At 38.8% G+C, this 14917-nt stretch overlaps 1 protein-coding gene across 1 annotated transcript in view; it reads right to left on the bottom strand.

Annotated features, from left to right (window-relative positions):
* The window catches only part of Grm1 (glutamate metabotropic receptor 1), a 398699-nt gene that overhangs the window by 263617 nt on the left and 120165 nt on the right, over positions 1–14917 (bottom strand). The gene's annotated exons all lie outside the window — the stretch shown is intronic.

Here is a 14917-nt window from a genome sequence, read left to right on the forward strand (position 1 = left end):
TAGCAAAGACACAAAGACCTTATCATGTTTCTATCTAATCCTTTAATTCTTATCTAACAATATTAAATACATTTTTATCTTCCTTTATAAGGGAAGAAGGAGGTAGAGGTTGTCCTATGGTCACAATTATTTTACATCCTAGAGGGTTTAATATCAATGAGAAGTGTGAACACTGGATTTTCAAAATCTAATGTAACAATACCATTACACTCACAGGAAAGACCTTAGGACTTTCTTACCCAGCTACGGGTCCAACCGTTCACAACTCATTTCCTTTCATAAGAATTCTACATAAAAATTAGGAAATCTACTGTGTCATTTTTCAAAACAGAAATTTTGTGATGGATCAGAAGAGAATACATTAATTCAGGAGCTGGACTCTGAATTTGTATTTATGTGTGTTACATTTTTATCTTTCATTTTTACTATTTCCATTTTGAAAAAAACACTTAGAAACTCAAACCCACTTACACAAAGCAAAATACTCCTGTTTTTAATATTCCATGTCTCAAGGATCTATGGGTAATTAGATAAATGCACCCCTTCCATATAGGTAAGTTCAGGCCAATGGCAACAGGCTTTGCTGAGACTGTATGAATAGATGATGTTAGGGAAAGCAAAAATTATGATAAGTCTCTACTTCAAATGTCAGAAAGCTCTCAGGCTGGTGGTAGCCCAGGGTGTTGATATCCTTTAATGAAGTTACTGCAAAAGTTTCATTTTAATACTAGCTTTAATATCATTAGCATAACAGCTTTAAAAACTGAAATAAAAAAAAAATAGAACCTGAAAGCTAAATTCACTTATCTAGAAAATGTTAAGGACGGTTGCAAGTACTGTGGGTGTTTCTGCTACTGCAATGGAAACAATAGCATTGCAGTTTCATCCTCTAAGTCTCCTTTTTCTGTGCGATCCCTTGAGACTTGCCCCGAAGAGCAAAACATGGGAAAAACAACAAGGTATCACCTGCAGAAGTAGGTTAGAAAAGACCATGACTCCCCACATGCCCTTGGTCAGATGTCATAGGAGCAGCCACCCACATGGGCCCATGTGGCAGGAAACTTATAATTCCAAAAAAAAGCAAAAAGAGCTTGAGGTACAGCAACAGCCCTGTGAGTGAGTTTAGAAGCAGATTGTCCTCAAGTCAAACCTCACAGGACAAGATCTTGGATGGTTCAAAACTCTTTGCATTTCACAAGTCCTTCTTTACAGAAAGTCAGGCTCAACAAATACCTCCTTTCTTTGCAGAAAGTTTGGGGACAGAACTGCAAACAATTCCTGATGACCTGAAACATGGTTAATGAACTCTTAGTTATCTTTTTGGAAGTTGTGAGCTTCATTAAATGATTTTACAGCAATCAATATCATTTTTTGCAAATAGAGATAGTGACCAAAATTAGTTCACTGACACAATAGTTTTCAATGTTCTGTAGAAAACATGCCAGCAAGCTACACTTCTGTACCTCTTCCTGAAACAGTTCTTGCAATTTCACCTTCTTTGCACTTTTAAAGCTAGGTTTGCAAACCCCATAGACAATGACAAGTGAATTTTAATAACTATTCAATGTGCTATATTCAGTGAGCAAGAAAGGAAAAAATGTTTCCTTATTAGAAAAAAATGCCAAATCCAGAAAACTTTAAGGTCATGCTCCCTACTTATTATGTACTGTTTCCACAAATTCCTTAAGCAACATCTATATTTGAGCGGCAGTTGGGGGGAGTTGCCTAGGTAATTTCTAGTGAATATACCAATGTAAGAAGAAAATGACGAGTAAAAAAAATGTATAAAAATGACTAAGCTGGAATATACAAGGCATGCTTCTTTACGTTGTTCAAATTTTCAAAAATGTGTAAAAATCCAACTCATTATTAAGGGACATCAGATAAAAATAAAGGCTCTTAGGCTGTGATAGCTCAGTTGTAGTACTTGCCCAGTACTCACAAGGCTCTGGGTTAACCCTCACCACCTCACAAACTGGACATGGTAGTACACACCTGTAATCTTAGCATGTCAAAGGTAGAGACAGGAGGATCAGAAGTTCAAGGTCACCCTCAGCTACATAGTGAGGTCAAGACCAGCCTTGACCAAGTGAGACCCAAAATAATGAAAGGAAGGAAAGAAGGAAGGAAAGGAGGGAGGGAGGAAGGAAGGAAGGAAGGAAGGAGGGAGGGAGGGAGGGAAGGAGGGAGATTGGTTCTAATCTTTATGAACTTGATAACGTAACTGACATTGTCTGTAACTACAAGTAGAATACTGAGTAAGTGCATCAGGAGGAAAATGTGTTTTTTATTTTTGTAACTGTCAACCTTCCCATAGACTTTTCATAGAACCCTGAAATCATCTATCAACAAGAGAAACTCAATTGTTCTTTTACTCTAGAGAAAATGGAATGATCAAAGAAGTGATTCTTGTTTCACTGTTCATCAAAATTAATTTATCCTCAAAGATGTGAGATGTGAATGGGGTTGTCAAGGGCTGAGGGTTTCCAGTAGAAAGAATTCCCCCACTGGAAATTCCTCTCTGAATACATTCACCACCAAAGCCATCTAAACTCCCACTCCACCACTTGTTCACTCTTCTGGATCAGAGAAGCACAGTTGTCTCTTTTTAAAATCCAGTCCTCACAGATGACTGATGAGCCAGTACTTCCCACTGATTCATTAGTGTTTCTCCACCCCTTCAAAAACTCTGAAAAATATGAACTTCTATACATTCAAAAATTTCACATTATAGCAAATACAATGGGATAAACTAATTCTCAAAATACAGCAGTTTTAAATTACAACTACGAACCCATCTTCCAGATTCACATTCCACCCTTGTAGAAATGGGACACCCTCGCCCATCTCACACCTTAATTGTCATTTCTCACCTCAAATTATTTCAAACTTTCTATTATTGTGTACATACTTCTTTCAGTCCACAATCTCTCTAGTCTGTCTTGCCTCTCTACTATTTCCTTGATATAGTCTATATCCTGAGCAACTCACTACCTGCCCTCTGTTTGACCAGCTACTCGAGGCAACAGTTAGGCAGAGATATCCCTGATCCCTAGAACCAGAGAACACACTAATTTACAAAATGGAGCTAAAGTGGCAGATAGAAGCAAAGTTTCTTATAAGACACTTCTGGATCATACATGTAGATCCAGTGTAAACACAAAAGTCATTTACAATGGTAGATAGACTCTGAAAGGAGAACAAAAGAGGTGGTGATGTGAGAAAGAATCAGTGCTGTTGACCTTGGAAGATGGAGGAAGACCAGAATAAATGAAAGAATATAGGCAGACACTAAAAGTAGGGGAAAAAAACCTGTGAACACCTTAAGTTTACCAGTGAAACCTATACCAGACTTCTGAATTCCAGAGTTTAATATTGAAATTCTGTATAGTCTATATCAATAGACAATTAAAAACACACAAACATATACATGTATATAGCCAAATAGTCAATGTGACCATCTCACTATACAGTAGACTATACAATAGAGAGAGAAAACTGGAAAGGGGAATAAGTCTAATGATAGAAGGTTGACTGATAGTTAGGCAGAAGAATAGATTATAGAAACATAACAGATTCTCTTTTTTAACGAAGTTATTTAACAGGGAAGCATAATAGTCCTTCCAAGAAAATGTCCTGCACAATTAATCATAAAAACTCACTGTTATCTCACAACATCTAAAAACATCAAGTCCAAATGCATTGTGTATCTAATATGAAAGCAAAAGTTATAAAATGCTAGAAAAATGTATGCAACCTTGGGGAAGACAAACAAAATATAAACCACAAAAGAAGAATTTGACAGGTGTGCTTTGTTGTTACTAGATCCTGTCTTCCAAAACACCACTAACACAATCAAAGTTTCAGACACATAAGGGGGGGAAATTTGTTAACCCTATATATGATAAATGATTTCTGTTCCAAGGTGATAAAGAGCTCTTACAACTCCTCAATAGTGAGACAAGCAACCTGGTAACAAACGGACACAGCTCTACACCAAAGATTTCACCAAAAAAAGTTAAAATGGCAAATAAGTACATAAAAGTGTTCACATTATTAGTCATTAGGAAAATGCAAATTGAAACTACAAAGAGGTTCCACCATCCACCCACTAGAACAGCTGAAAGTAAAAAGAATGACAATACTATTTTGGTGAAGATGTGGAGGACTTAGAATGCTCATACACTGCTGGAAATTGCAAAATTGTTCAGCCACTCTGGAAAAAGTTAGACAGTTTGTTATAAAAGTAACCTCTAAAATTAAAAGTATCACACATTCGAGCTGGGTGTGGTGGCGCACGCCTGTAGTCCCAGCACTTGGGAGGCAGAGACAGGTGGATCTCTGTGAGTTCAAGTCCAGCCTGGTCTACATAGTGAGTTCCAGGACAGCTGGGGCTACAGGGAGACCCTGCTTCAAAAAGACAAAAAAAAAAAAAAAAATCACACATTTATGACCCACCAGCATGTTGCTTAGATATGCCCTAAAGAGACCTGAAACTGTAAGACCACAGAAGGCTTGTCCATGAATATTCATAGCTGTATTAGCTGTATTATTCATAATAGCCACAAGAGAAACAGTCTAAACATCTGCCAGTAGGTGAATGGACAGACAAATCGAGCACACCTTGCACAGGAATGCTACTCAGCAATAAAGAGTAACTAGCAATACAACTACAGCCCAGATGGTTCTCAAAAACATTTTGATCATTGAATAGGACTCTGCAGTGGATACAGAGACTCATGGCTGCTCAAGGTGCCATGAGGTTTGAGTGCTAAAACCCAAATAGGACATAAACACTACCTCTGCTAAGACCCAGGGAACACTGCAGAAAAGCAAGCAGAAAGAATGTAAGACCCAAGGATAGTGAGAAGAGATGTGAAAACCCTGGCATGACTCAGCCATTGCAACTGGATCTGCCTGAGACTGAGACTATCATCAGATAAACACGGATCATGGACATGCTAATGGGATCCTACTTCTCCCTGAAGACCTACTGTCAACTGATGGATTTGAGGGCAGGGATAATCATTGCCTTAAATTGCCTACCAAAAGGTGAGCCCACCAGGCCCCAACAGAGGGCCACACAAACAGCCCTAGTTAAACTCAGTGGGTCACAAAACAGAATAAAAAGGCATGAATGTAGGAAAGGAACCCATAGAGTTGAACATAAGAGAGAGTGGGCGTGAGAGCAAACAGAGTGCTCTATGTACATGTATGAAATTATCAAAGAACACATTTAATCAGTTAAAAAATGGAGCCAAAGAGATTTACAATATTCACCATAATGGGATTCATTATTTTCATTAAAAACAAAAAGATTACACTGTTTGATGTCAAAAGGAGAGATAGACTGAGTTAGACACAAAAGACCACATTCTATACAACTTTTCCTACATGAAATTCTAGAAAAGCCAAGTATATAATGACAGAAATTCCAGGGGATGGAGAAGAGTGACTTCGCAGAGGTAGTAAGGACATTTACAGTGACAGAAAATCCTGCACAATCATTTTTATGGTACATACTTGTGCTGGACAACATTAGTTGTCAACTTGATACACCTGGGTAGAGGGACCCACAATTGGGGAATTTTCTCTACTGGATTAGCCTGTGGCAAGGTCTGTGGGGCATTTTCTTGATTGCTGAGTGATGTGGGAGGGCCAAGCCCACTGTGGGTGGTCACCCCTGGGCAGGTTGTTCTGTATTATTTAAAAAAACAGGGTGAGCAAGCCAGTAAGCAGCATTCCTCCATGGCCTGTGCTCTAGCTCCTGCCTCCAGGTTTCTGCCCTGAGTTCCCACGTTGGGCCCCCTGATGAACTGTGACCCAGGAGATATAAGCCAAATAAACCCTTTCCTCCCCAAGTTGGTATCAGTGAAGAGTATTTTGTCACAGCAATGGAGAAACAAGCTTACCCCAGAGAGTTGACAAGAGTCAGCAAAATTTACTCTTAAAGTTGGTGTTTAAATTCTCCAGTCTCTCTCCAAGGATGTTGAAGGAGCATCTCTAATGTTTGAAGACCCTCCTGGGTCCAGCTGTGTAAATGAAGCAACTTTAGAAGCAATTCAGACATAACACCTCGATTCTGACAATCAGAAAGAGATGACCATCTCTGTCTCACAGTCAGATTTAGGAACTCCATACTTGAAGATGTCCAAGTTTACACCTACACTGTGTTTGCGTCCTCCTCCATATCTTGACTAGCCTGAAAATTAGAGCATGGAAGGTCAGTCTGGGGGGAAGATCAGTCTGGAGAGAAGACAGAAGCACAGGAAATGGGCAACACTGCAAATTCTGTTCATTTACTATGATTGACACCATTTATCAACTACTCCCACAGCTACTTTAAACAATAAGGTAATTTTTTGAGACAGGGACCACTCTATATCCCAGGCTAGCCTCAAGCATATGCCTCATCCTCCTGAGTGATGACACTGCAAATATACCACCACATCCATCTTTTTTAAGTTTTTAAAAATATTTTGAGCATAGTCTCACAACATAACCCAGGCTGGCCTCAAATTTGTGGTCCCCATTCTGCAGCATCCTTCATACTGGAATAACAGGCCATGGAGTTCAACTTTGATACTTTCCTCCTTTCCAAATATTCTGAAAGCAGAGCATTTGTGTTGAATGCCACCTGGGCACAAGGCACTGAACTGAGCACTCTGGAATGGTAGTCCAGAAAGTTTACTCAGCTTAATTGTACGGGACATGAAAAGAAGACGATTGTCATTACCAAAACATTCTACAGAGGGGCTGAAGAGATGGCTCATCAATTAAGAGCACCAGCTGTTCTTGCAAAGGACCCAGGTTTGAGTCCCAGCACCCACATGGCAGCTAACAACCATCCATAACTCCAGTTCCAGGAGATCCAACACCTTCTGACCTCTGCATTGCAAGACACAGGTGCACTTATATACAAGCAGACAATACACTCAAACATATAAAATAAAAATAATAAATAAAATAATTAAGAAAAAAAAAAGACATTCTACTGATGGCCTGGGATGAGGACTCCTGATGATAATGAAGCACACCAATTAGGGAGGCTGCTGTGGGGACTTAATGCAGCCACACTGGTAATTTCTCTGCTGTCTCCTATCAGCCTCTCAGACAGCAGAGAATGAACCACAGCAGTTTCCTTTTTCAATCACGCACATTAAGCAGGGCTTTAAAGATAGAGAAGATGCCCAAATCCTTCCCTTGAGGGTTTCTGGTGCCCACTTCGCAAGGAGGGGCCATGTAAACTTGATCTTTCCAACTTCAGAAGCTGAAGCCTGGTGCTAGTATAGAGGAAACATTATACTGAGTAATAGTAATGCATACCTGCCATTATTATGCAAATCTTGAGCTTTTCTCTGTCTGATATATAAGCTCAAAATACCACTGACACCTTTCTTTTTCTGTTCCTGGTAGCTGAGACAAGGCCACGTAGGGAAACTATAGTTCATTATCATTACAAATGAGAAAATGCCCATCCACTTGGCTATAGTTCTCATTATGATCTGTATTTAGGGATGTCACATTTACATTTACATCAAAACACTTAACCTCTGCGGTTTTCCCTAAAGGTTAAAAACACCAGCATGTTTTTTTTCCACAGTGGAAAAGTGAAACCTAAAATAACTCATTTCTCATTTTTTTAAGTGCATGGAAACATAGCAGGATGGTATGTCATCTTATATTTCAGGAATATAGAGGTCACTTTCCAAATATGTATTTAAGTTTTAGAAATAAAGTCTCAAAAGACTTCACACAGTGAAACTCAATTATTTCAGTTATTCTAAAACCAAACTATAGCTTTCTTTCCATGCAAAGCATTCTAATGATTTTTAATACATAATTAATATGTTTGCTTTAGTTTAACAAGACCTAGTGTTTATGCTTTCTTGGATCAGCTTCGAGATAAGGGCAGGAATATGGGTGACAGATGTTAGAGAAATGGTCTAAAGAGAAAGAGAACCACAGAACATGGGCAATAACAGTTTTGACACACCAATGAAGAACTGTCATTTGACATGTAAGGAACAGATACTTGCAATTTGATTAGCCCTATGTAATGGAAAGAAGAGTAAAACAAAAGATACAATCTCATTATCTTCACTTGATGTTTACTTTGGACAGTGGAGAAATCACAAGATATAATCTAATAACAAGAACTATCAGATTTATACGTAACACAGTAGAGTATGTCTAATCAAAGACCTGAGCAAAGAAGAATTAAAATGTACTCTAAAGGCTTCCTAACATGAGAACACCAGAATAGAGATCAAATGATGCCAATACCAGACAACACATAGGACTGGAGCCAGGAAGTTCCCCTTCATCCTCAGGGAAGAGCAGACCTATAAAGGCAGAAGACTCCACAAGAGACCCACTACTGACTACTGAGATTTGGCTGTGATTACCAGGCAAGCAAGCATTTGTGATCGATCAACCTGAGAGGAGTCAATATAAATTCTGATTTTTACAGATAAGTTCTAGAGGTAGATCCTGCTTGAAGAGCATCAGCCCTTCAAAATTTACTGACTCTAGAATATTAAAAGGAAATCAGGGATCATAGAATGAGACCACATGCTCACACTACTCCTCCTCAAGCCTTCTGACATACTTATTGACTAGTCAGCATGCCAAGACACCAGCTAGAGATGATGTGGAAATAAATAATGGATACTTATCAAGTTATAATTATGTTATCTCCTCATAAATGTATCATAACATGACAATATTGTCATAAATGTATTAATAAGCCTATGTTATCCATCTTTCTAAAAAATGCCTGAAGTAACCAATTTAGAAACAGAAAATGCTTACTTTGACTCATAGTTTTGAAGTTTCCATCCAATGATCAGGTGGCCCCATTGCTCTGGGTCTGCAATAACTCATTACATTCTGATGGAACTGAGCATGTGACAGGGCAAAACTGCTTAACTCACATCCAGGAACCAGAAGGCAGTAAAGAATAACTCAGAGTCCCACAGTCTCTTTAGACAACATGTCACCAATGACCCAAAGATCACCCATTGAACTTCTTCTAAAACATTCAGAAACCTCCTGATAGTACCACTCTAGGGACCAACACTTTGACACATGGACCTTTGGAGAACACTGAAGATCCGAACCATAGCAACACCAAATCTACTGAATACCATAGTTTGGCATCTTAGTATATCCCGCATCATAGAGTCCCAGTTGTCCACCCTCATGATCATACGGCTGACTGGGAACTCTATCAAGTTGTCATCTTTCTTGGAATTATGCTCACATAGCTACAATATTCATTGTAATGATGAGGGTGATGTGGCTGCTGATTGACAGATGACTGGAACACTACCACTGTCCAGCACCACCAGTGAGGATTTGCAAAAGAACAAAATTCAAAGTTTGGTTTCTACTGATTACATATCACTTTTGAACCATTGTGATGTCAAAAAAAAAAAAAAATCACAGATCAAACCATTGTAAAGTCAGCGACCATCTTTATATGAAACTAGTTATAATGTTGAGGTTATAATTCAAAACTTATATACCGCTATGGTGCTGCAACGTGGTACTCATTTCGAATCCTGTCACTACCATTTTTTAAATTTAGAATATGGGGTTAGTTGTTTAATTTCTGCACATTTAGAATCAATCTTTCAGGGTTATTGTTAGAAATAGAGATAAATATTGAAAGATGAGTACCTATCAAATGTTCAACAAATGGTAACTATTACTATGTGTTCATACACATAAAATTGTTTTATTTTTCTTCATATGAAAGAACAATATAAGAATTAGAATAAACCCATTAGCTCACCATTTGAATCTTATAATTATAACAGGGTTTCAGACACAGTGACATGCATTTATTCCAATTGGCTTCTGCTTAAGTACAGTTCCATAGTAAAGGGTAGTGTGCAGAAATAAAAGTATTATGTTTGAAAAAAGATTATTAAGCGAGCTTACATGCCCCTTTATTGACTTGTTATTTAAAATGTTTAACACCGGAAAAGAAAGAAAAAGAATTCAGAGAAATGGACACTAATCAGAATGTAAAATCATTTTCTCATGGTATATAGCTACTTCTGCTAATTTTTCCAAAGGAAAGTGAATCTAATAAAACAGGTGTCTGAAAGAGAGAGTAAACTGAAGAAACTAAGGCTAATACCAACATCTAAGATAAAATAATCAAAGCCTGACACACAGTGTAAGTTACATATTAAGAACACAGAATCTGATGTGTTGATCCAGAGATTCAAATCCAAGCTCTTGCTCCGTAGCATTGTTTGACAAGTTACTTTAATTCTCCATATACCAAGCTATGATTAATATAAGCACCCACCTCAGCACATAATTGTGAGAGTTAGAGTCGATACCATTGTGTGTGTAACCATGTATACAGAATAATGCCTGGCAGGAAGTACATTCAAAACAAATGTTAACAGTAACCTGTACCATTATCATTTGTTAGAATTATTAGCATAGATATGGTGAACATAATTCTAAGAAGCATCTTAAAAATGGCAATTTGATAGAGCTGAGAAGAAATAAAATTGGTCTTTTGTGGGATGATTACCTTGACTGAGATTCACTTGGTGAAGATGCCATGCCAATTCTTTCAAACTCACAGTCTCCTATGATTTTGATGACTAGATCCCAGGACCACAGATGAGAACACAGACCTTACTCAATAAGCTCTGGCTTTAACAAGGTCACTGATGAGACAACGTAAATTGAACAGTCCCAATTCATGATTAACATGAGATAAAAATGAATCTATAAATATATTCCTAATGATCATAGCTTAGTCATATGGTCTTAATATATTATAAATTCTCAGACTGTAAAAATGTCCAAGAGGCTATAGAGCCAAATCTTTTATTTTATAGGAAAAAATAGCAACAGAGTTGAATCACTGAGTAAATATCACATGATCACTTCATGGCAGACCCAGAACTCTTGGCCCATGAGTTGACTTGTTTTGTTTTTCCATTATCTCACATTCTTTAGTTTTAGAAGAATATTTTAGTAACTCTAAGAACTAACTTTTTAAATTCTATTTTCCATGTTATAGTTTATTATTCCATTATGGACAGAGCCACATGTATAATGGAATGATATTTTTTGGGTTTTTTTTGGTTTTTTTTACTTTATATAGTTTAAAAAAAAGTGATACAGTCAGTAAAAAGTATACTATGAATTTAGAATTTCCATCTTTTCCTGGGACGGCCATATGTGGTACAATAATCTTTTTGTGACAGCAATGGTCAGCCTCTGTTAGCCACACGGTATCAAGGGTACATCCAACAGTCCACAGTGCACACTCACAATGCTAGGATACTTGGTGTATTTAATGGAGTCCTGATTTTTTGTCTTACAATGGCCTGACTGAGATTTAAGTCCATTCTTAAGTTGTAGAACATCTTCTTAAGCAGCTCAATCCCAATGACAGGATTTGTTGTTCGTACGGAATTTTTTATGAAAGAAATTAGGATCTATTTTAAGGTATCACACATGAGACATAAAGAATGACATAACTTAAATTTCTGAAATTGTTTTATCTTCCATATTAGTTACTTTTCTGTTGCTGTGACCAAACACCATGACCAAAGGTGACTCATGGAAGAAAGAGTTTATCTGTGCTCAAGGTTCCAGAAGGATAAGAGTTTGTCACAGTGGGAAGGCATGGCAGCAGAGGACAGGCATGGTGGCAGGAGCTGGAGACTGAGAGCTCACATCTTCAGCCCCAAACACAGGTAAAAAAGCAAACTAGAAGTAGGGAAAGGCTGTGAACTCTCACAGCCGCCCTCAGTGACACACTTCCTCCAGCAAATCTCCACCTCCTAAAGAGTCCATGACCTCCCAAACAGTGCCATGAGCTGGAGGCAGTATTCAAATATTTGAGCCTATGGGGGACTTTTCTCATTCAAGCCACCACACCTTCTATGCTAAGCACAGCTGGCTAAGTGTGATGAGAGTCAATTAGGTGAGGATTGGTTAAGCCAAGTGAGATGATGTTGCCTTGGAGGACTATGACAACAATGGATTAGTGACAAGTCATCAAAAGCTGGACAGGTTTTTCATGGTAGTGCCAACAAACATTCCTGATACACTGTCTACAAAGGAAAATAAGATCATGAAAAAAAGTTCATTCAGATCTTCAGGAAGTTCTACTTGTTTATAATGAAATATACTGTTCTGTAATTTATACCAGAACTTCCCCTTCTTCCTCTATTGGAAAAGAGGCCCACTGCCACCTATACAATGCCTTGTGCATCTAGAATTATACATTATAATAGGGAAGAAAATCAACACTATAAACAATAGCTCCTGACTTTAAAGGGGTTCATCACTGGGCAGAAGAAACCCCTTTGAGTGGGAGGGAGGGCTATCTTTCAGCACTGCTAAGGCAGCTGGAAGCTACTGATGCTGTTCTGGATGTGTCTGCTGAAGTGGGAAACTGAGCTTACCACATGTCCACTGGCATGCATGGTAGAGCACCATTTAGGACAGAACTCATCAGCAAAGGGAAAACCAATCATGTAGGGAAGGCTAATTATAAGTGTATATATGACTGTAATTATAAGTGTACATATGACTGGCTTTGTCCCTCCCTCAGCTCCTGATGAACTTATACCAGGATCTGGGATAAAAACACATATGAGCAAATATTATAAAAGGTTATTTTCTTCAAAACCCTTTAAGTTGCAGAAGTAAAACCCAACACCAGCTTGATAGATCCTTGTGGAAGGCAGCCCAGAAAGACACTTGCCCTCATTTGGCATATGGTGTGGTACAATCTTGGCATGTCAAGGAGTGCCCGTCACAGTGGGCACAGTGGCAGTGCCACTGGCACAGAGAGCAGTGTTTTCAGAAGCCCAAGTGTTCATTTTTGAACAGTTCTCTAGGATGTATCAGAAGAATCCAGCAGGGGAGGAGGGAAGACAGTAAGAGGACTAGACATAGGATGTATAGCTGATCTCAGATCTCATAAATACCTATACAAGCTCAGTTTACTTATATTAGCAGGCAAACAAGAGCTAGAAAGGCTTAAGGTGCCATTATATTATCTTTCTAGCTCTTAAATAACATGGATGGAATGAATTTATCCTCCAGTTACAGCAGCGTTTTGCATCATTACATCCCTTAACTGGGTAGTTTGTAGACCCCAAAGCTCACAATCTGTTCAAGATTTCTAGAACTAAGGTAGATAGCCTCTGGGGATATTAAAGAGAATAAATTCTGAAAAATAGAGCATTGCTGCTTTTAAAATGATATACATCATTTTTTTAAGTACACACTTTATAAAAAATAAAAACTAGTCATTGTACAGAAGCAATTGAAGAGTGACTGTCTGGGTTCCATCTGTCCTGGTTCATATCTTATGAACTGTATTCTAAGTAACACTTCAACAATGCTGTTTACATTCTTTTCACTCCTAAAAGAAATATTGATCTTCTTGAAATACATCTTCTTAAAGGTCCTACTTTCTTCTGGATATTTGAAGTGGCTTTCACACACCTGCATCATGCTGAAGGGGTCAAAATAACTCTGAGTGCATGTGTGCCAATCTTACCCAAATTCAGTCACTTCCCCAATCTTGAATCACAGTGTGTGTGACCTGGCCACCACACCACCTCCTCATTTCTGGGAAGTATTTCCTCGTTTCTTTATTCATTGGTTTAAATTTCTAGTCTACATACTTCTCAAAAGTCAGTGAAGTATCCCACATTGTTAATTCCAGTTGATGATGAGAATGGTACACTGCTCTTGTAATAATTATTGCCACAAGCACAGGGCAGGAAGAGAAAGTCTGCTGAGGATGTGATACTTTACTACTCCCCAGCTTCCAAGAGAAGGGGGCAACATTTCAGGTCATTTGATGGGTGCAGCATGATTATACCCCATCCAGTGGAAAGGAAGAGGGTAGGAGTGCTGGGGACAGGCCTACCTTTGCTCAGGAAGAATCAGTAGGAAAACCTGAGCAGTTCCTTTATGCAATATTAAGAAGATAGCTAAGGATGTGAGGGCAATCTGGCTATGACTTCTATCACCCCAGTGATCACCAGGACTGATTTGGCTGATCTGGCTGGCCAGGCGGTTACCCCCTTCCTTCCTCAACACTCCATGTATGTCCCTCATGAAGCTGCTTGTTCTGTCGAAGAGGACCACCTTCCCCAGTAGAGGAGGACCAATCTTTGATCAAGGGTATAGGAGCAGCTGGGTCCCGTGCTAGAACCTCCAAACAAGCTCTCAAGAAGATAGCTAAGCACCCTAGGAACCTGTTGGGTCAAAATCTCTATTTAAAAAAATATAGTGATGCTAGAAACTTATTACCATATAAGTCAATATAGTTTAGAAAGAGAGCAGGCAGGTTGAACCCAGAACACCAGATCTGTGGAAATCACATTGGAAGCATCATGATGCAGCGTTGCACCAGTGTGACAGGGGATTACCCAGCCTGAAGTTCAACAGCATGTCTTCACGTTCATTTAACCAACTCTAAATTTCAGGCCTTAGTATCTATTTTCTGTTCTCACCACTGCCTTCCACTGGCTCATCCAAAAGTTCTGTGCTTAGCATCGTTGTATCTCATTTGCTTGGGGGAATGAAGAAAGTCAAGGAAAAGAATAATTTGGCAGACATTCTGGCATTCAGCTCTGTGTCTTTTTCTAAAATAGTCTCATCAGATTATTAACAATCTTGCTGCCCCCGCTTTCTAGCAAGAGAATTTGAGAAGCTCTACTCTGGAGAGATCTGGAGTTAACACTCAACTGTGTGCTGTACCTGTCTCCCACCGAGAGTCAAGAAGCCTAGTTTTGTATGAGGAATTCATTTATATGCCAAAATGAGAGAGAGAGAGAGAGAGAGAGAGAGAGAGAGAGAGAGAGAGAGAGAGGTGGGGGCGCCCGCTGTGGCTGCTCCCCCCCCTCTA

Source organism: Nannospalax galili, unplaced genomic scaffold, assembly GCF_000622305.1.
Source record: "Nannospalax galili isolate Female #2095 unplaced genomic scaffold, S.galili_v1.0 scaffold377, whole genome shotgun sequence".
NCBI lineage: Eukaryota > Metazoa > Chordata > Mammalia > Rodentia > Spalacidae > Nannospalax > Nannospalax galili.